The sequence below is a fragment of the Bubalus kerabau genome, chromosome 13, assembly GCF_029407905.1.
Source record: "Bubalus kerabau isolate K-KA32 ecotype Philippines breed swamp buffalo chromosome 13, PCC_UOA_SB_1v2, whole genome shotgun sequence".
NCBI classification, from domain to species: Eukaryota; Metazoa; Chordata; class Mammalia; order Artiodactyla; family Bovidae; genus Bubalus; species Bubalus kerabau.
In genome coordinates this window covers 16,698,008-16,718,475 of record NC_073636.1, presented here as the reverse complement: position 1 = coordinate 16,718,475, position 20,468 = coordinate 16,698,008, and the positions used below count along the sequence as shown (strand labels likewise).

At 43.2% G+C, this 20,468-nt stretch overlaps 1 long non-coding RNA gene across 1 annotated transcript in view; it reads left to right on the top strand.

The window, feature by feature from the left end:
* Positions 1-6,563: 6,563 nt before the first annotated feature.
* LOC129626210 (uncharacterized) overlaps positions 6,564-20,468 on the top strand; it is a 36,493-nt gene continuing 22,588 nt past the window's right edge. The window contains exons 1-2 of the long non-coding RNA XR_008701828.1: positions 6,564-6,728; positions 15,260-15,391. This is a non-coding gene — a long non-coding RNA (uncharacterized LOC129626210). The remainder of the gene's footprint in view (positions 6,729-15,259; positions 15,392-20,468) is intronic.

Below are 20,468 nucleotides of genomic sequence, written 5' to 3'. Positions count from 1 at the left end.
TAAACATGATTCGTAACTCATGTTTTTAAGTTAAAAATGTATAAATTGTAGGTCCTCAGTCTGCCTCATTTGTTTCAGTTTACAGAGACTTCCTCTGAAACCAGGTTGCCCTTGATTACTGAGGCTTCCCTGGACAGAGGGCAAAATGGAACTGAACTCCCTGAGGCTGGGTTTCCCACAGAAAGACTTTGCAATTCCCTCCTTCCGTCTTTTCTGTCTGCCTTCTTCCTCCCACACACCGACTTGACTGGTTTCCATCAGAGATTTGGAGTGGGATATTTCTTTTATTCCCTTACCATGTGCTAAGTTCTATTTACAGTTTTCCAAAGGACATAACATGAAATCAAAAGATGAAAAAGTTTCCAAAATAGTGGTGAAGATTTTTATAATATTAAAAGTATGAACGTGTTACTCACTCAGTCATGTCCAGCTCTTTGCAGACTCCATAGACTGTAGCCTCCCAGACTCCTCTGTCCATGGAATTCTCCAGACAATAATAATGGAGTGGATTGCCATTCCCTTTTCTAGGGGATCTTCCCAACCCAGGGACTGAATCTGGGTCTCCTGCATTGCGGGCAGATTATTTACCATCTGAGCCATCAGAGATATTTTGATAATATGCAAGGCCATTAAATAATAAATCAGTTAACAGACTTGATTGTGAAAAAATTTTATTGAAGTAAGGTTGATTTACAATGTTGTGTTAATTTCTGCGGTACAGCAAAGTGATTCAGTTATCCTTTTTCATATCCTTTTCCATTATGGTTTATCTCAGAATATTGAATATATTTCCCTGTGTTATACAGTAGGACCTTGTTGTTTATCCATCCTATATATTAATATAATAGGTTGCATCTGCTCATCCCAAATTCCCAATCCTTCCCCTCACCCCCTTGGCAACCACAAGCCTGTTCTCTATGGACAGACGTGTTTTTGAGTATCTTCTTTGAGCTCTGTGCTGTAGTAGACAGTAGAGAGATATAGAAGTACACAGTTATCTATTTGCTCCCCTACCTAATATAGTATGCATTGGACATTTGCCTTAAGCAATGTGGAAGATTGTGTTGGAGCTGGAAAGCCCCATGTGCTGAAGTAGGGTGTGTCTGGAGGAAAGGAAAGGAGAAAGCCAGTTAGGAATCATGTCCTCTGGTGTGAGTTGCTGAGCGCCTGAGTGCCCACACTTGAGAAGTGATGCAACCTCACGAAGCTCATCCCCTGCTGGGTTCCCTCTGCATGGCTGCCCTGAATGCTGTTTCTCTAAGTATTTCATGGCCGACTCCCTCATCTTCTTCAAGTCCTTATGCAAATATCACTGTCTCAATGAAACCTCATTATTTGCTATATTCTGAATTTTGTATTTGGTGTCTCCCCCAAAATTATATGGTGAAACCCTGATCTATAATTGTGATAGTTTTAGGAGATGGGGACCTTGGGAAGTGATGAGGTCATGAGGGTGGGACCCTCGTAAGTGGGATTGTTGTTTAGTTGCTCAGTCATGTCTGACTCTTTTGCAACCCCATGGACTATAGTCCACCTGGCTCCTCTGTCCATGGGATTTCCCAGGCAAGAACACTGGAGTGGGTTGCCATTCCCTCCTCCAGGGGATCTTCCCAACCCAGAGATTGAACCTGAGTCTCCTGCATTGCAGGTGGATTCTTTACCATTGAGCCACTGGGGAAACCCCTATGAGTGGGATCATCACCCTTATAAAAGATATATATATTAGTTATGTTTGCACCCCTGCTCCCCACAGAATATCTGCTCTTTGAGGGCTTATCTTTATTATTCATTGATGTATCTTAAGTGCCCAGAAAAAGCATCCGCATAGATACTCCGTCAGTTTGTACGTGACACGGCAGGGTCAGGTACTCTTAGCTAATTTGCTTTTGTGTTCCTCTAGAACATCACTGCTTTGAAAGTGGTAAATAATTTACCTTCCAACACCTGTTAGTTGATGCTTGTTCTTTTCATCTCGGGTTTTTAAGTAGCTGAGAGGGAATCACCGAGGTGGTAACTTCATTGAGAATGGAAATGCTCCATTTGCATGCTAGGAGCAAGTGGGTACTCTTTCTGGATGTATATGGCTCGGACTCCAGGTGCTAAAGACAAGGGATGAGTGGGGGCAGCAAGAAGTAGGCTGGACTGGAATAGCTGGACCTTAGATCAGTCATAGGAAGCACCTTCCTGGCACGATGCCCCAGGGGCAGAGATGCACAATAAGACAGAGGATTGGTGAGCAGACCAGCTCCTGGATGATGGGGACCAAGAAGAAGCAGAAGGGAGGGCTGGATGCTGAGAACAGGGAAAGCTGGGCAAAGAGCTTTGACATTTTGTGATGAGCCACAGTGAGACAGGGAGTGGTCCAAAGACAGCTTATTTTAGAAGAGACATGGTGTTACACAAGCCAGCCTACAAAGTGGAGTCAGAGAAGGTCAGAGCCATCTGCCTCTAAGTTATTACACATGAGAAAGCCAGAAAAAGGTGTAGTAGTACTGGGGTCACCTCACAGAGATTTTGAAAGAAGCAACTGAAGTTTTTCCAATTTTTATTATGAAAAATTTCAAATGTACAGAAACATTTGAAATATAGTGTATTACTATACATATATGTGTATAAACACATTGCCTGGACTCAGCAACTGAAACAACATAATTTTTAAAAAATTTTGTTTTATTTTTAATTGAAGGATAATTACTTTACAATATTGTGATGATTTCTGCCATACATCAACATTAATCATCCACAGGTATACACATGTTCCCTCCCTCGTAGACCTCCCTCCCACCTCCCTCCCCATCCCACCCCTCTAGGAAACAACAGAATTTTAAGTGGGTTTTATTTCATTTACCAAGAGCCAACAAATGGGTTACAGTAGGGACACTGTATATACAGAAGAATATTTTTCCAGTTGTTGCAATAAGACCTACGATTCAATATATGATCACATTGCTTCATTATAATTTCAATGAGTCAAGACTATAATACTACTTTTAGGAAACTTAGTTTTTGAATATGAACCTCTGTATGAAGTCACAATTCATTAAATTAATGAGGAAGGCAGTGTGATGCTGTTTGGTTCAGCGCATCTGTGATTGTAATCTCTGCCAGCAAAATATTTTTTAAATGTTCCTGTTAGCTGGGTTGAGATGGAAAATATTGTTTTGTTCCCCTCTAAAGAAAATAAAAGCTTGTGGAGTTGTTTTTTATGCCAAACATTCTCTGAGGATAAAGGGCTCATTCATGCTTCAGTATTTTCACCTCTCATGTAGGAAAATGAAAAAGGAAAAGAGTGAAGTATGAAGGTGAAAATACTGAGGAAAATGAGACTTAGCAACTTAACATGGAGGGGTTTTTTTGGTGTGTTTTTTTTAAAATCAGGTTTCTCCTTTTCCCCAGTCTTCTGATTTAGGTGGTTTTTGTTGCTGTTTATCTGTTTGTTTGTTTTTTTTTTCCAGTCTTTTCATCTGAAAAGGGTTACTTTCTGTGCCCATCGACTCATAGGTCAACTTTGTCACCAGTTCTCTTGTGGGTGACTTGTTAAAGAGCCAATTCAGTATATTCAAACTAGTCTGGTGTATCTGTTCTAAAACCACAGATACTGCAGACTCACTGAGACTGAGGTTCTTTGAATTCTCTGTGTAATAAATCAAACTCCCTTGGAGGTGAATCAAGGAAAACAGTCTAATGGTGAGTTCTGAAACCAGAGGTTATCGAGTTACAGCGAGGACCTAGCAGGGAAGTTCCCACAGTGATGGTTCTTGGTCCAGAGTCTTCCTCATTCTGCGGAGGGTGGGTCAGTGGTTTGGGGTACCACTGCTTCAGAAAAGATTGCTGGGGCCACCCAGCCAATAGAGATGGATGGGTCTATGTGTTAAATATCCAGTCCGCGCTGAGGAGAGGGTGTGAGGGTGAGAAGAAAGTGGGTAATTTTGCTTTGTTCCCTGGGAAGAAGCTCCATCCTTCTCAGCAGTCAGCTCTATTTGTTTGTCTGGCTCATGAAGACAGATGCTCTGTTCATTCCCCTCATTCTTTTTCTGCTTTTATTTTTTAAAAAATTTTATTGAAATATAGTTTACTTACAATGTTGTGTTAGTTTTAGGTGCACAGCGAAGTGATTCGGAGAAATACACATGTATATATATTCTTTTTAAGATTCTTTTCCATTATAGGATATTACAAGATATTGATCATAGTTCCCTGTGCTACCAGCAGGTCCTTGCTGGTTATTTATTTTATATGGAGCAGCGTGAATATTTTAAGAAAAACTCCTAATTTATCCCTCCCCACCCTCTTTCCCCTGGGATTTCTTTGGAAGGAATGATGCTAAAGCTGAAACTCCAGTACTTTGGCCACCTCATGCGAAGAGTTGACTCATTGGAAAAGACTCTGATGCTGGGAGGGATTGGGGGCAGGAGGAGAAGGGGATGACAGAGGATGAGATGGCTGGATGGCATCACCGACTCGATGGACGTGAGTGTCAGTGAACTTCAGGAGTTGGTGATGGACAGGGAGGCCTGGCGTGCTGCAATTCATGGGGTCGCAAAGAGTTGGACACGACTGAGCGACTGATCTGATCTGACCCTCTTTCCCCTTTGGTAACAAGTTTCTTTTTTGTTTCTTTTTTAAAAAAGTTAATTTTTGGCGGCCCTGGATCTTCACTGCTGCACACGGGCTTCTCTCTAGTCATGAGCAGAGGCTTCTCATCAAGGTGGCTCCTCTTGTGGGGCGTTGGCTCTAGAGTACTGGCTCACTAGTTGTGGCTCAACAGCCTAGATGCCCTGAGACATGAGAATCTTTCCGGACCAGCCATCAAATCCATGTCCCCTGCATTGGCAGATGGATTCTTAACCACTGGACCACCAGGGAAGTTTGGAACCATAAGTTTTTTTTTTTCTATATTTATAAGTTTATTTTTGTTTTGTAAGTTCATTTGCATTCCTCATTTTTTTAAAATCCATTTTTTACTTGCACAAGTAACCCATGAATATATTCTCATTGTAAGAGAAAGTTCTATACAGATAAAGACAAAAATCCCTCTGAATTCCCCGCTCCCCAACCTACTTACTCCCCTGGACATAATGGCTAGTCTCAGTTATGGTTTGGTATAAATGTCCAGATTTTCTTGTTTTCATTTGAGTGATCATATTTACATAGAGAAATATATAATTTAGTGTATGTATTTGCATGAACAATGTCATGTAGCCTTCTGCAACTTCAATTTGCAGTCAGTGATATGTCTTTGAGATCTTCACATAAGACTATTGATGTGGTCTTTTCCATATGAATTTACTTCATTTATTTATTAATTTTTTTGCTGCTACAGTGTATTTCATGGATGTGCAAAGATTTAACTAGTATCTCTAATGATAGCCTTTTAAGTTGTTTCCTTTTTTTTTTCAAATTTTAGACACTGCTGTAATAAACATTCTTTGATTCTTTTGTGCATACACTTGAATAACTCTCTAGGACAGATGGAAACTGGGACAGACATCCAGAAGTGAATTGCTGGCTGAAAGGCATGGACATTTCATAAAGATAGATCCTGTCAAATTCCCACCCCCTAAAGTGTTATCAGTAGACTGCCAGTGTATGGAAGAGAATCTATTTCTCTACCTTAGCTATGGACAATCTTGAATTATTACCACTCTTTTGCAAAGATGTAGTATCTCACTGTCATTATTATAATCGTTGCTTCATGAGAATTAGTGGCCACTGAACACATTCATTGGCTATATGCTCTCCATCTTCTTGTTCCCTCATGAAAATGCCTTGGATGTTTCTTTTTACAAACGTGCATAATTTATGGGAAGATGTGTGTTATTTGAAGGGGTTGAAATGAGATGCTTCAATCTGGGACCCAGCCCCTCTCTACAGGTGCATTATCTGTGTGTGGGATCTGGACTGTGGTGGGACCAGGGTTCTACCTGTGGTCTAAAAAAGTTTGGAAAGCTTGTAGTTATTAATTAGCAAATCTGATGACTTTAAAAGACAAAATTCTCTTTTCCTCTGGGGGCTTCGTGACACCAAGTCGGGTCTGATACTCACCCCTATCCTTTTACAAGGCCTGACTGTAAACTACAGTCAGTGGGTCAGCCGAGATGTTCTGGCCCCTGTTCATCCCCTTCTGAGTGGTTTTCACTCATCTACAGAAATACCAAGGGCTTTGCTGGGGTCTCCTCATCCCCGAGAGCAGATTTAAAGATTCTCCTGATACCTTTGATCCTGTCACTTGTCAGGACTCCCTTTTGTGCCCTTCACTCCTTGACTCCAATCCACGCGTGTTAACCTCATCGAGATCCTCCTCTTCCCCACCCCCACCCGTCACAACCGTCTTCGAATCTACCTGAGGTCCCTTAGCCCAGTGGAAGGCTTCAGGAACACCTTGGGCTTAAAGGCGTGGGTGGGGCTGCAGCCACAGCTGTTCTGTTGTGTTCTCCTCACCTGTCCCTCTCTCTCTGCTTCGCTGACCTCTACTGGCCACACCCTCACTGCTTGCCCTCTGCCCCCTCCTCCTCCAGCCCAGCTGTTTATCCACAACTTCCTCCCTCCTGGCAGCAATCTCATCCTACAGCCTGCTTCGCCGATCTCTTTCAAGAGACATGGGCAGCGTCTGCAATTGAACCCAAGGTCCCTGGGAAACTCACTCACCCCCACATGCTTTCTCCTGGCTCCCCACCCCGAAAATGCACTGACATGGACCAGATGAATGCTTCAGTGGCCAGCCACTGGTATGTTTTCAAATTCCCACCCGCTGTCATTTTGTCCTGAACCTGTTTATCCAGGTGAATTCTGCTTACCTTAGAAGGTGAGGTCTTGAAAACAAGAGAGAGACCAGTTCTATTCAATTTCCTCTGCACAGAGCTTAGTCCAGAACCACAAGCACTTAGGTATTTAATAAATACTTCCTCGTGGTAGAATACTACAGGAAATCTTTTCTTTAATTGTGTATATCTTGGACTTTCTCGGACTTATGAATTAGGTGGAAAGTAGGTGGAGTAAGGGTGAGATGGTGGTGATTATGTTTTAAAACTTTTCCCAGGGCTCAAACTTCTAATTTGCATGCACACGATTACATAGACACGTATAGGATGTCTGATTTGACAGACATTCTGATTGCCTGGTTCTGGAAAAGTGAAGTGTATTCACTTTATGCCTTGCATTTCAAATGTGAAGCATAGTCATGGGCTTCCCAGGTGGCTCACTGGTAAAGAATCTGACTCCCAGTGCAGGAGATTCAGGTTCAATCCCTGGCTCAGGAAGATCCCCTGCAGAAGGAAATGGCAACACAGTCCAGTATTCTTGCCTGAGAATCCCATGGACAGAGGAGCCTGGCGGGCTACAGCCTGTGTGGTTGCAAAGAGTTGGACACAACTGAGTGACTGAGCACATACACACAAAACATATTCAAAAAGCCAAGTCACATTTAGTCCCCAAACGAGCTGCCATACACAAATCTGAACAAATGTGAGTGAAGTCACCCCATTCTTGGCCTCGAGTGGGTGTACTTCTGCTTTGGAGACTTGTTGTACCAAAGCAAATGCAACAGGAAGGGCAGGCTGAGGAGGGAGGAGATGCACTATACTTATATATGATTCATGTTACTGTGCAGCAGAAACCAACACCACATGGTAAAGCAATCATACTCCAATTAAAAATAAAGTAAATTTTAAAAATACAGAAAAAAGCCCCACGAAGGGCCAAGAGCATTTCTCCACCCCCCACCCCACCCCCAGACTGTCTTAGGCAGCCAGGACTCCTTCCTTTATGTCCGATTTTTAAATAATAAACTTCTACAATGTAAAGATTTGTGTAAATTTTAAAAAATTTACACCATTTAAAGTTTTAACTGTGACTCATTTGTTGGGGAGGGATGTGGATGTGGGTGTGCCTACTGTATTATTTGAAGACTAGATAAATTAGAGGAGGTCTATAGGATTTGGGCTGCCCAGGCGGCAGTAGTGGTAGAATCCACCTGGGTTCTTCCCAGGTGGCAGAACCCACATGCCTCTGCAGGAGGATTAAGAGAGGCAGGTTAGATCCCTGGGTCAAGAAGATCCCCTGGAGGAGCACATGGCAAACCACTCCAGTATTCTTGCATGGAGAATTCCATGGACAGAGGGTCCATGGGGTCGCAGAGTCAGACACGACTGAAGTGACGTAGCATGCAGCCATAGGACTTGGAATCAAGAAAGCTAAGAGTCTTTGTTGTTTGTCTGTTCTAGTTTAGGCAACATAACCTTTCTAAGTTTTGACTCTCTCACAATAAAACAGGTGTAACGTTTTTAAAAAAAGCCTACGAGCAGATTGTTATAATGGCTCTCATAGCTTTAAGTTTAAGGCATCATCAGAGTGTCACCCCAACAATTAACCTGGGCCTGTGTGATAAGACCTAGATCTGGGGCCTGATGCATTCTAATCTTGGCCTGACCCAGTGACTCACTATGTGACCACGAGACGGTTGGTTTCCTTACTCAACTTTTAGAATTGTGAGATGGGAACCCTAACAGTGACCAGGTTACTGTCTGCCACCCTGATCTACTCAGAGTAAAAAGCTGCTGCATGACTGCAGAATAGAAAACGACTGTGTTGAAAGGACTTGCCCCCAGACCACATGTCACAGCTAAAAACAAGTGCTCCGGACTTCCTGCCTCATGGTCTAGTGCCCAGGCCAGATGTTTGGTGAGAGAGGAAGTAGATGTGACCCGCTCCAGAACTGTCTGCTCTCACAAGCTGCCAGTTGGCCTGGCATCAAGGGACTTTCCTGGTTACTTAGTGAAGGTGGTTTCTGCTTGGCTCCATCCGTGAATAGCCTTCTGGTGAGGACCAGGGACACTGCTGCCCAGGAGCTGGATGCTTGAGGGAGCTCGTGCCAGCCCATAACCCTGCTCAGCCCCTGTGTGTGTTCCCGAGGCCCCTGACTTCCTGGGCTTGTCATCAGAGCAAGGCACAGGGCCCTCCAGGAAGGACCCCTTTGGCGGATGGGAAGGGGCAGGGTCCCACTTGAGCCTGTTGCGAACAGAGCTGGGATAGGAAATCCACCTGGAAGAGAAGGAGAGGGCGCAGAGAAGGTGGAGGGAGAGGGGTCTGTGTTGTTGAGGCCAGGAGAAAGAAAGTGTGCTCTCTGTCTCTTTCAACCTAATTTTTATTTCAAAATGCTTTTCCTGTCTCTCTGTCCTGGCTGTATTTTCCACTCTGCTTTCTGTTGTGCTGACTCTCAGCTTTGGTGCATGTAATCGGCTGTCAGCCTTGCCCTCTGTTTCCCACATTTGCCACATGGATCCAGGCTTTTTTTTGGTCTCTCTCTCTATTTTTGCCTTCCTGCAGTTTCCAGAACACACTTTAGAGACAGCAGTCTTCTCAGGTATTGGGTAAAATCCCTTTTTTGATTTTTTTTGTAAGAACATACTTTTCCTTCCTCCTAGGAACTCTCTTGATCCCCCTCTGATTTCTCCCGCCCTCACAGTTCATTTCCTCCTATGCTCACTTCTTCCTTTTCCTCCTTTCTCCTCACTGTCAGCTGTGTTTTGGTAACAGCCTTCTGGAGATACAACTCACGTATCATACCATTCTCCCACTTACATTGCACAATTCAGGGACTTGACTGGTCATCCAGTGGTTAAAACTTTGCCTTCCAGTGCAGGGGCTGCATGTTCGATCCCTGGTTGGTAGCTAGGATCCCACATGCCTCCAGGCCAAAACTCCAAAACATGAAACAGAAGCAATATTGTAACAAATTCAATACAAACTAAAAATGCTCCACATAGAAAAATACAATCTATGAAAAAATGTACGATTCGGTGGTTTTTCGTGTAGTCACAGAACTGCATGCCCCTCACCCCTCAAAGAAGCCCTGCACTCATCAGCAACCACTCCTCACACCCCCACCCCCAGCCCCTGGCAACCAGTATTCTGCTTTCTGTGTCTATGACTTTGCCTGTTCTGGATACTTCATATAAATAGAATCACCATATAATATTTCATCTTTTGTGACTGGCTTCTTTCACTTAGCCTGGTGTTTCCAAGGTTCATGCATGTCATGGCACCTGTCAGTTCTTATTCTTCTCTATTACTGATACCCAGAAATTTCATGCATCCATGTAGCATGGATAAGGCTGGGGCAAGTGTCAGATGTGATAAGAGGAACATGCATTGTGAGGAAAAGAATGTAAAGCGATAGGTTATTGAAATACAATGTGGAGCTTTGGCCAAAAATAGTGCTAAAATCATATTAAGGACCATCAAATAATCCTGATAGAAGACATGAAATAAATCTCCATAATTAAGGAAGGGCCCAGTCTAGAAAACTCCTTCCATGCACATCTCAATGCTCCCAAACTCCCTCCTCTTGTCCCTTTCTTCCTTTTTAACTCTGCTCTGTCTGTACAAAGCAGCAGCACCACCCTACTTGGAACGGTGTGCCCGTGAGGTTGTCCCCGTGCCTGGGAACTTCAGTTCAGTCTTGGTCAAGAAAGAGGGACGTGCTTTCTTTACTGGGAATTTGGAAGGGCTCACATGAGAAAGCACTAGTCAATAGATAGGTTGAATTGGCTTCTTATGGTAACAAAAGATGTTATTGACTCAGGAGGAGATGAAAATGGCCGAAGATATTGATGGGCAACAACTTAGAGACTAACTGGCATTGGAGTCTGATGTCATAACTAGTCACTCAAGAGCCAGCAGGCGCAGGATCAGGGAGTAAATGTTGGTAAGCATGGGTGGAGGGAATCGAGGAAATGGGGTCTTGAATTTTCTTCATTATCAGGGCAGAGGTCGGAAACCATCCTTACAGCCTCCAGTGCGGCTGTTGTAAATGGGAACAGCCTCCGGTGCAACTGCTGTAAACAGGAGAGCTGGCCACATTTAAAGTCGAGGAGTAGATCCACTGGTGTTAATATGAACCAGGAGCTGGGAAGCTGAGAAAGGGATAGAGGAGCAGGATGGAAGAGTGCTCCTCTTGCAAAAATATCTCAGAAATTATATTAATCATAACAAAATCCAATCAATTGAAATTTCAAGAACTTGATCCATGTGGCTCTAAAACATTAATATACAAAGAGAGAGACAGAGCATTTTGAAGCTCTGAGATGGCTGATGCTAGGATATTTTGAGGTTGGATTGGAAAGAAAGCAGCAAAGTCAAGGTGTGGTTGGCCATGCTCCATTGGCAGCTGACATGCTGCTGGGAACTCTGAAATCCTGAGGCTCGAGCCCATCCCAAAGGACCTCATCCGCCTGCCACGTTCTCTAAAGAGCCCATGTGATGTTGCTCACGCCCCGGATTTTGACAGAGTTCACAGTGACAGTTCTTTTATTTGTAGTCTCCTGTGAGCCCGGAGAGGGCAATGGCAGCCCACTCCAGTACTCTCGCCTGGAAAATCCCATGGACAGAGGAGCCTGGTGGGCCGCAGTCCATGGGGTCACTAAGAGTCGGACATGACCGAGCGACTTCACTTTCACTTTTCCTTTCCCACGTTGGAGAAGGAAATGGCAGCCCACTCCAGTGTTCTTGCCTGGAGAGTCCCAGGGATGGGGGAGCCTGGTGGGCTGCCGTCTATGGGGTCGCACAGAGTTGGACACGACTGAAGCAACTGAGCAGCAGCAGCCTGTGAGCCCAGGACCCACGTGTGCATCCCCAGAACTGGGCAGGAGCAGGGATGCTCCCCGCCACCACATGGTGTTCTGAATCCCTTCACTCCCTTCAAGAGGGAGCGGGCAGGCATTAGTGCTTCTGACAGTGGGAGTCGGCTGGGTGAGGGGGCACAGAGCCATGAATAGAATACTCATGGTCCTGCCTGTGAACTGAACGTGCCTCCGCCTCCGCTCCACAATTAACATGTTGAGATCTTGACCTTCAGGGTGATGGTGTGGCCTCTGGGAGGTGACTAGGTCATGGATTAGTGTCTTTAGGGAGACCCCAGGGAACTCCCTTACCCCTTCCACCTTGTGAGGTCACAGCAAGCAGACAGCTGTCTATAAATAAGAAAGTGAGTCCGTCCTTACCACTGCCTTAAAATTTTTTAGATTTTCTATACAATTTTTAAAAGTTACTTTCCATTTACATTTATTACAAAATATTAGCTACACTCCCCGTGTTATATAATCCTTGAGCCTATCTTACGCCCAGCAGTTTGTCTGTCCTACTCTGTCACCCTCATACTGCTGCTCCCCACCTTCCCAGTGATAACTACTCGTTTGTCTTCTATATCTGTGACTGAGCTTCTTTCTTTTTGTTGTGTTCACTAGGTTTTTATTTTTTTTGGTTCCACATCTAAGTGATGGTGTGTGGTGGTAGTCTTTCTCCATCTGGCTTATTTCACTCAGCATAATGTCTTCTAAGTCCATCCATGTGGCTGCAAATGGCAAGATTTCTTTCTTTCTTTTTTTTAATGGCTGAGTAGTGTTCATTGTGTATATGTACACACACATCTTCTTTTGGAGAAGAAAATGACCACCCGCTCCAATATTCTTGCATGGGAAAGCCCATGGACAGAGGAGCCTGGCAGGCCACAGTCTATGGGGTTGCAGAGAGTTAGACACAACTGAGCGACTAAACAGCAACAACACAGATGTACTCTTTAACCGCCCATTTGTTGATGGACACTCAGATTACTTCGATACCTTGGCAATTGTGAATAATGTTGCTGTGAACATCGGGTACATGTCTTTTTAAATTATTATTATTATTTTTTTCAGATATATACCCAGGAGTAAAATTGCTGGGTCATATGGCAGTTCTAGGGCTGCTCTGGTGGCCCCGCTGGTAAAGAATCTGCCTGCAATGCGGGAGACCGGGGTTCGATCTCTGGGTTGGGAAGATCCCCTGGAGGAGAGAAAGGCTACCACTCTAGTATTCTGGCCTGGAGAATTCCATGGGTTGTATAGTCTATGGGGTTGTAAAGAGTTGGACACAACTGAGTGAATTTCACTTTAGCAGCTGCCTGGCTAGCTCAGTCAGCATGAGACTCTTCATCTCAGGGTCATGGGTTCAAGCCCCATTTTGGGCTTCTCTGGTGGCTCAGATAGTAAAGAATCTGCCTGAAATGCAGGCAACCCAAGTTTGATCCCTGCAATGTGGGAGATGCTGGTTCGATCCCCGGGTCAGGAAGATCCCCTGGAAGAAGAAATGGCAATCCACTCCAGTATTCTTGCCTGAAGAATTCCATGGACAGAGGAGCCTGGAGGGCTACAGTCCATGGGGTCACAAAGAGTCAGACACGACTGACTGACTAACACTACTACATATGGTAGTTCTATTTTTAGTTTCTAAAGAAGTCTTCTTACTGTTTTCCACAGTGGCTGCTCCAATTTACATTTCTATCAAAAGTATATGAGGGTTCCTTTTTCTCGCCAATATTTGTTATTTGTGTCCTTTTTGATAATGGCCATTCTGACAGATATGGACTAACATCTCGTATTTCATTGTGGTTTTGATTTGCATTTCCCTGATGATTAGCCATGTTGAGCATCTTTTCATGTATCTGTTGGCCATCTGCATTTCCTCTTTAGGAAAATGTCTGTTCAGTTCTGCCCATTAAAAAAATTTTTTCTCCCCATTTTTAAATTGAATTGTTTGGGATTTTTTTTTGATGTTGATTTATATGAACTGTTTATATATGTGTGATGAAAGTGAAAAGTAAAAGTATAGTCACTCAGTCGTGTCCAACTCTTTGAGACCCCATGAACTGTAGCCTACCAGGCTCCTATGTATGATATTGAATCACTTATCATTTACAGATATTTTCTCCCATTCAATAGGTTGTCTTTTTGTTTTGTTAGTGGTTTCCTTTGCTGAGCAAGAGCTTTTAAGTTTAATTGGGTCCCATTTGCTTATTTTTGCTTTTATTTTCTAAAGTTTATAAGATAGATCTTAAAAGATACTGCTCTGATTTGTGGCAAAGAGTGTTCTGTCTGTGTTTTCTTCTAGGAGTTTTATAGTATTCAGTCTTACATTTTAGGTCTTTAATCCGTTTTGAGTTTATTTCTGTGTATGGTGTTAGAGAGTGTTCTAATTTCATTCCTTTACATGCAGCTGTCCAGTTTTCCCAGCACCACTTATTGAAGAGACTGTTTTTTGCATTGTGTATTCTTGCCTCCTTTGTCATAGATTAGTTGACCACAAGTGCATGGATTTATTTCTGAGCTCTCTACTCTCCTCCACTGATCCACGTGTCTGTTTTATGACTGTACCATGCTATTTTGATTACTGTGGCTTGCTTTTGATACTACTGAAGTCAGGGAGTTTGTGAATTTGCAGATGTCTTGACCTTGGATTTCCCAGCCTCTAGAACTGTGAGAAGTAAATACGTGTTGTTGATAAGATCCCAGGTTATGGTGTTCTGTTACAGCAGCTGGTATGGACTAAGACAGGTGTGCTCATGCAGTTTGGAGTGTGTGGCAGCTACAGGCATTAAATACATCTTTCGCTATAATTGCAGGAAGGGCTATAAGGACGCTAAAGGGAGAGTGTACTCGAAGATGAAGGGGAGAGTGTACTCTATGGGCCCCTCCCTGAATTGGAAAATCGCTCTTCCCCTGTTCAGAGCCAGACTTTGTTTCTGGATCAGCTCCCTGGTGCCTGGGTCTTTCTTCCTTTTCAATGAGTTCCCAGTCCTCTTGCAAGTAAAATTCTTTCAGGCCACCCCAGTTCAGTTCAGTTCGGTTCAGTCGCTCAGTCGTGTCCAGCTCTTTGTGACCCCATGAATCGCAGCACACCAGGCCTCCCTGTCCATCACCAACTCCCGGAGTTCACTCAGACTCACGTCCATCGAGTCGGTGATGCCATCCAGCCATCTCATCCTCTGTCGTCCCCTTCTCCTCCTGCCCCCAATCCCTCCCAGCATCAGAGTCTTTTCCAATGAGTCAACTGTTCGCATGAGGTGGCCAAAGTACTGGAGTTTCAGCTTCAGCATCATTCCTTTCAAAGAAATCCCAGGGCTGATCTCCTTTAGGATGGACTGGTTTGATCTCCTTGCAGTCCAAGGGACTCTCAAGAGTCTTCTCCAACACCACAGTTCAAAAGCATCAATTCTTCAGCACTCAGCCTTCTTCACAGTCCATATCTCACATCCAACCTTAAATTTTAAGGTTCTTAAAATTTAAGAACCTTATATGGTAAAATCATATGTATTTATATTTCTGTGTCTGGCTTATTTCACTTGCCATAGTGTTTTCAAGGCTCATCTATGTTGTAGCATGTGTCAGAAGTGTGTGTGTGAATGTGTGTTTAACCCATGATGCCAAGGTTTTATTGTTCTTTGCAGCCTCTATTGCAGGCAGTAAGTCTCACTTCAGTCTTATTCTACATACAAACTCAGAAGACTCATGGTAGGAAGGCTTTCTGGTGATGACAAAGCCCATAGAATAAACCCTCCACTCTCAGGCACCTATAACAGGTACGTTTCTTTATATGTCAGTTTCTACAGAGAACTGAAGTACTTTCAGGCATTGCTGGCAAGAGTTCAAAGCAGCTTAACAACTAAGGAGGAGGACTTTGTAACATTTAATAAACATCAATGGGTCTCACTAAACTGAAATGAAGGTGTCAGAAGGTCTGCATGCCCTTTGATCCAGCAACTCAGCTTAGACTAATTTATTCTGAAACAACCTCCCAGATGCAGAATGCCACATGAAAAACGTTATTGATTGTGGAATTTTTATAATAGTGAAACCCTGAAAGCACAACCAAAGTTCTTGTCCATAAGAGACTGGTTGAATCCATCATGGAACAGTCATGTTATGGAGTATTGTGCAGCTATAAAAAAGAATGACTGAATCTGTATGAACTGATGTGTAAGGATTTATAAGCTGTATCATTAAGTGAAAAAGCAATGTGGAAAAGAATATATAAAGCATGGTACCATTTAAGTAAAAAAAAAAAAGTTTGTGGGGAGATGAGTATGTGTGTGTTTGCTTGTTTCCACCAGAATCACAGGACAGGTAAGCCAGAAACAAATGAAGATTACCTGTAGAGCGTAGGTGTGAGTGGAGTGGAAGGGATACAGATGAGAGTAATAGTTTTCACTTCTTTGAGGTCATAAGTATTTAACACATCAAATTAAATCTAAGAGGAATTTTAAAAAACCCTTGAAGCTGAATGTGAACAGAAATAAAAGGATCTATGTGGTTAGCAAATTGATGGTGTAACAACACAGATAAGAACTACATGTAACATTTGAACCTTGTGCTCTGATTTGTGCTCCTGCTCAATTGCTCAGTCGTGTCTGGCTCTTTATGACCCCATGAGCTGCACATGGAATTCCCCAGGCAAGAATACTGGAGTGGGTTGCCATTTCCTTTTCCAGGGGATCTTCTGGACCCAGGAATCAAACTCATGTCTCCTGCATTGGCAGGTGGTTCTTTATCACAGAGCCACCAAGGAAGCCCCATGCTCTGACTAGTAGGATATATTCTATGAGGAGAAGACCTGCAAGAGTGTATGTGTTAGGCTAGTAATTGAGAGTAATATTGGGGTCATCACGTGAACCTCTCTTGTGCGTGTTGTAGGACACAGCAGTTGAGTCAATGTTTTAATTGTGTGGGGGTGACCTAAAGCTCTCATTGTAGTGGGGGAGAAGTAACGTGGAATGGAGTTAAATATGATCCTGCATGAGAAATGGAGGTATCAGTAGGCATTCATGGTGTTCCAGTTCAATCCACTGTTAAAGACAAAGGGGAATATTAGTTAAAGCTGTGAAAACATATTTTATTCAGTAACTAGTGACCGTGAGGAAAAGAACTGAGATCATTTTCTTTCTTTCTTTCTTTTTGGCTGCTCTGGGTCTTTGTTGTTGTGCATACGCTTTCCCTAGTTGCAGTGAGTGGGAGCTACTCTTTACTGCAGTGCTTGGCATTCCGTTGTGGTGGCTTCTCTTATTGTGGCGCACAGGGTCTAGGGTGGCAGGCTTCAGTTGTTGTGGCACATGGGCTTAGTTGCCCTGCTGCATGTGGGATCTTCCCAGACTAGGGATCGAACCCATGTCCCCTGTATCGGCAGGTGGATTCTTAACCACTGCACCACCAAGGAAGTCCAATGTCTTTGTTTTTAGAAGATACTAAGACTTAAGGGTGAAATGCCCCAATATCTGCAACTTATTTTCAAATAAAAGAGAGAAAGGTAAAGGGGAAGAAGAAGGAGGAGGGAGAAGAGGGGAGCGGGAGAAGGAGGGGTGAGGAGAGAGGGAGAGGGCAAATGTGGCAAAATGTTAATGACTCTTTGAATCTGGTGACAAGTATACAGCTATTCTTTTTTCTTTTATTTTTTTGCATGATGATAGTGTAATAGTGTTAGTCGCTCAGTCATGTCTCTTTGTGACCCCATGGACTGTTGCCCTCCAGGCTCCTCTGTCCATGGAATTCTCCAGGCAAGAATACTGAAGTGGGTTGCCATTTCCTCCTCCAGGGGATCTTTCTGACCCAGGGATTGAACCCAGGTCTCTTGCATTGCAGGCAGATTCTTTACTATCTGAGCCACCAGGGAAGCCCATATAGAAGGAAGGGAAGCCACATGATAGGAGATTTATTAGAATAAATTCCATCATAAATCATATAAAATAACCATTTTTTGAAAGACATCCATGAAGACCACCTGAGGACAAACTCGCAGAGATGCCTCCAAGAAGCCAGACAAATAAGTCACCAATCCCAAAGTGAAGGCTGGAGGAGAAAGGGGCACAAATTTGTGAATAAAAAAATTGTACAGTGATCATCATGGGGGTGAGGGGCAGGGGGATGGAGGTGATGTGGATGGACAGCCACTGCTTGTTTCTGAGGGACAGCTGTGTGAGGCATGGTTGGGGGGGCAAGCGCCTCCTCTGTGTGGACACAGCAGACTCAAGGGTGGGGCTGGGCATATACAGCTATTCTTGTACTATTCTTTCACTTTGCTGTAGGAGAGATATTTTTAAAATAAAAACTTGGGAGAAAAAGTTTTCCTAGCAGAAGTCACCTATCAATGCGAAACATGGTAAGACATCAAGGGTAAGAAAACCTCTCTAGGTTGATTGGCAGGACCCCGGAAGCAGCAGACATGCCCCCTGGCACTTCAGCATCGTTCAGATTGTCTTCCAATCTGTGTGCCCAGCAGTCAGTCGTGGTGAGCAGAGCAGAGCTGACAGCAGACAGGGATGTGAGATGGGCCCTTTCCCCACTGTGGGCTAACAAGACGAGCCGAGGCCAGGTTGGTAGACCAGCTGGCCAAGGGCAGAGGTTCCTTCTGTACAGTAAGAAAGGAGGAAGTCAGGTGCCAGTTCAAGCTTGAGCAACTTATTTGGGTCTTATTTGAAAACTGGGGGAAATATAGTCTCTTTATTTATGCAACAGAGATCAAATAAGATCTTGTACAAGGCAAAACAGTCTTCACAGATTTTTCTTATTATCTTGTTTTGCAGATTATCTCATTTCATTTTATAGATTTTTAATTCTGGAAATATGATAGCTTTTTTCATATCTGGGTTGTTACAGATGTCCTTGCTCTTTGTAGTTCTTTGTAGTTCTATTACAGTTTCTAATACAGAATTTATGATCGTTCTATTTCATGTGATTCCCATCAAAAAAGGAAAAAAAAGAAGCACTATGTCTAAAAGGGTCTTTGCCATGTTGTTGAATCCTGCTAACTCTTTAGGAGTTAGAAAGAGAAAGTGAAAGGGAAGTCACTCAGTCATGTCTGACTCTTTGTGACTCCATGGACTGTAGCCCACCAGGCTTCTCCATCCATGGGGTTTTCCAGGCAAGAATACTGGAGTGGGTTGCCATTTCCTTTTCCAGGGGATCTTCCCCACCCAGGGATCAAATCCAGGTCCCCTGCATTGAAGGCAGATGCTTTACCCTCTGAGCCACCAGGGAAGTACTCAAGGAGTCAGAAGCAAAGGCCTTCTTTTCTGACTGGGCTTCACTGAGAACTGATTGCATATTTCAAACTTATTTCTCTTTCACTATCGGTATGCTTTCAGGGCCTGGTGCAGTAGGACACTTTCATACCAAGACATGCTTTCTGGGTGAATCAGCCTAATGTATAGTAAGAAATATTCCTGGAAGCCATTCCTACACTAGGGAGGCTGATAACAACCATACACCCAAGTGATTGTGAACCACAAGGGATCCCACCAAACCCAATAAGATGTATCCCTAAGTCAACTAACTTCCCCTTAGCTGGAATCCAAAATGCCATAGCTTTCCAATGTATCTGTGCAAGGGGAAGGAGGATGGAGAGGAACCCAAGAGGAAAGACAATGATCTTAATGAATTACAGTTAAAATATATTACTTTAAAGAGAGAGGGGGGGAGAGATGGTCAGGGAAAATTCCTTAGTGTTACGTTTAACAGGAGGTAGAGATGTCCATCAGGCAGTCAGAAATGTGGGTCTGAAGAGATAGTGAATGGTAATACAGAGGTTAAGGATGTTGTTTCACAATCATAGCTGCATGAGTGGATGAATTCCCCAAATGGAAGAAAAGAGAACTAAGGGAAGAATATTGGGCAATGCCTAAATTTCATTGGGAGGTATAGGGGAAGAGATGGCTATAAAATCTTAGTCCAAGACACTGATTACAGACAGGATATGAAGAATGAAGATAGGTTGGTTTGGGTTTTGTCATTGATAACAGAAAGACTTTTGATAATACATACATTGTAATATTTAAGATAAGCTATAAACCTGTATTTATAGCTCTTCTACAACTATAAAATCCAAACATATTAAGTACAAGCAGAACTACAAAACTCAAAAAATAGAAATTGACATTCTGTATGACAGATGGTATTGTTTTGCTGAAATAAAATTGCTGCTATTGGTGTTAATAGTAGAAAATCTATTTATATGGTTTAGATTTCTCTTGTTTTGTTATTTTGATTTTGAGCATACTTCCCATCATTTGGGTAATTGTCATGATATCTCTGGTGATATTTTTCCTTTTTGACAGAGTTTATTTTATATCCCCTATCCATTATTTAGAAGAGACCGTCTAATGCTGCATCTCAAATATGATGGCAAAAGTATCAGATAACAACATTTATTCATTGAGTGTTCACTATACCCACTAATGGCTTCCCAGGTGGCTCAGTGGGTAAAGAATCCTCCTGTAATGCAGGAGGTGAAGGAAACGTGGCTTCAATACCTGGATCAGGAAGATTCCCTGTAGAAGGGCATGGCAACCCACTCCAGTATTCTTGCCTGGAGAATCCCGTGGATGGAGAGGTGCTTATAGGGCTATAGTCCATGGAGTCACAAAGAGCTGGACACGACTTAGCAACTGAACAACAATAACTGTCAAAAAAAATGTCTGTGTCAACCTTTCCACATTAAAGCCCTTATAGGAGTCAGCGTGCAAGGAGTATGGGTGTAGAAGTCAGACAATTTAGCATTTGGTGATGCTCTCACTAGCTTTAACATTGGGAAGTTATTCAATCACTTGTGTTTCTCATCTGTAGAGAAGTGTTATGATGATTAAATGAAGTTATGTAGCTAAAATGCCT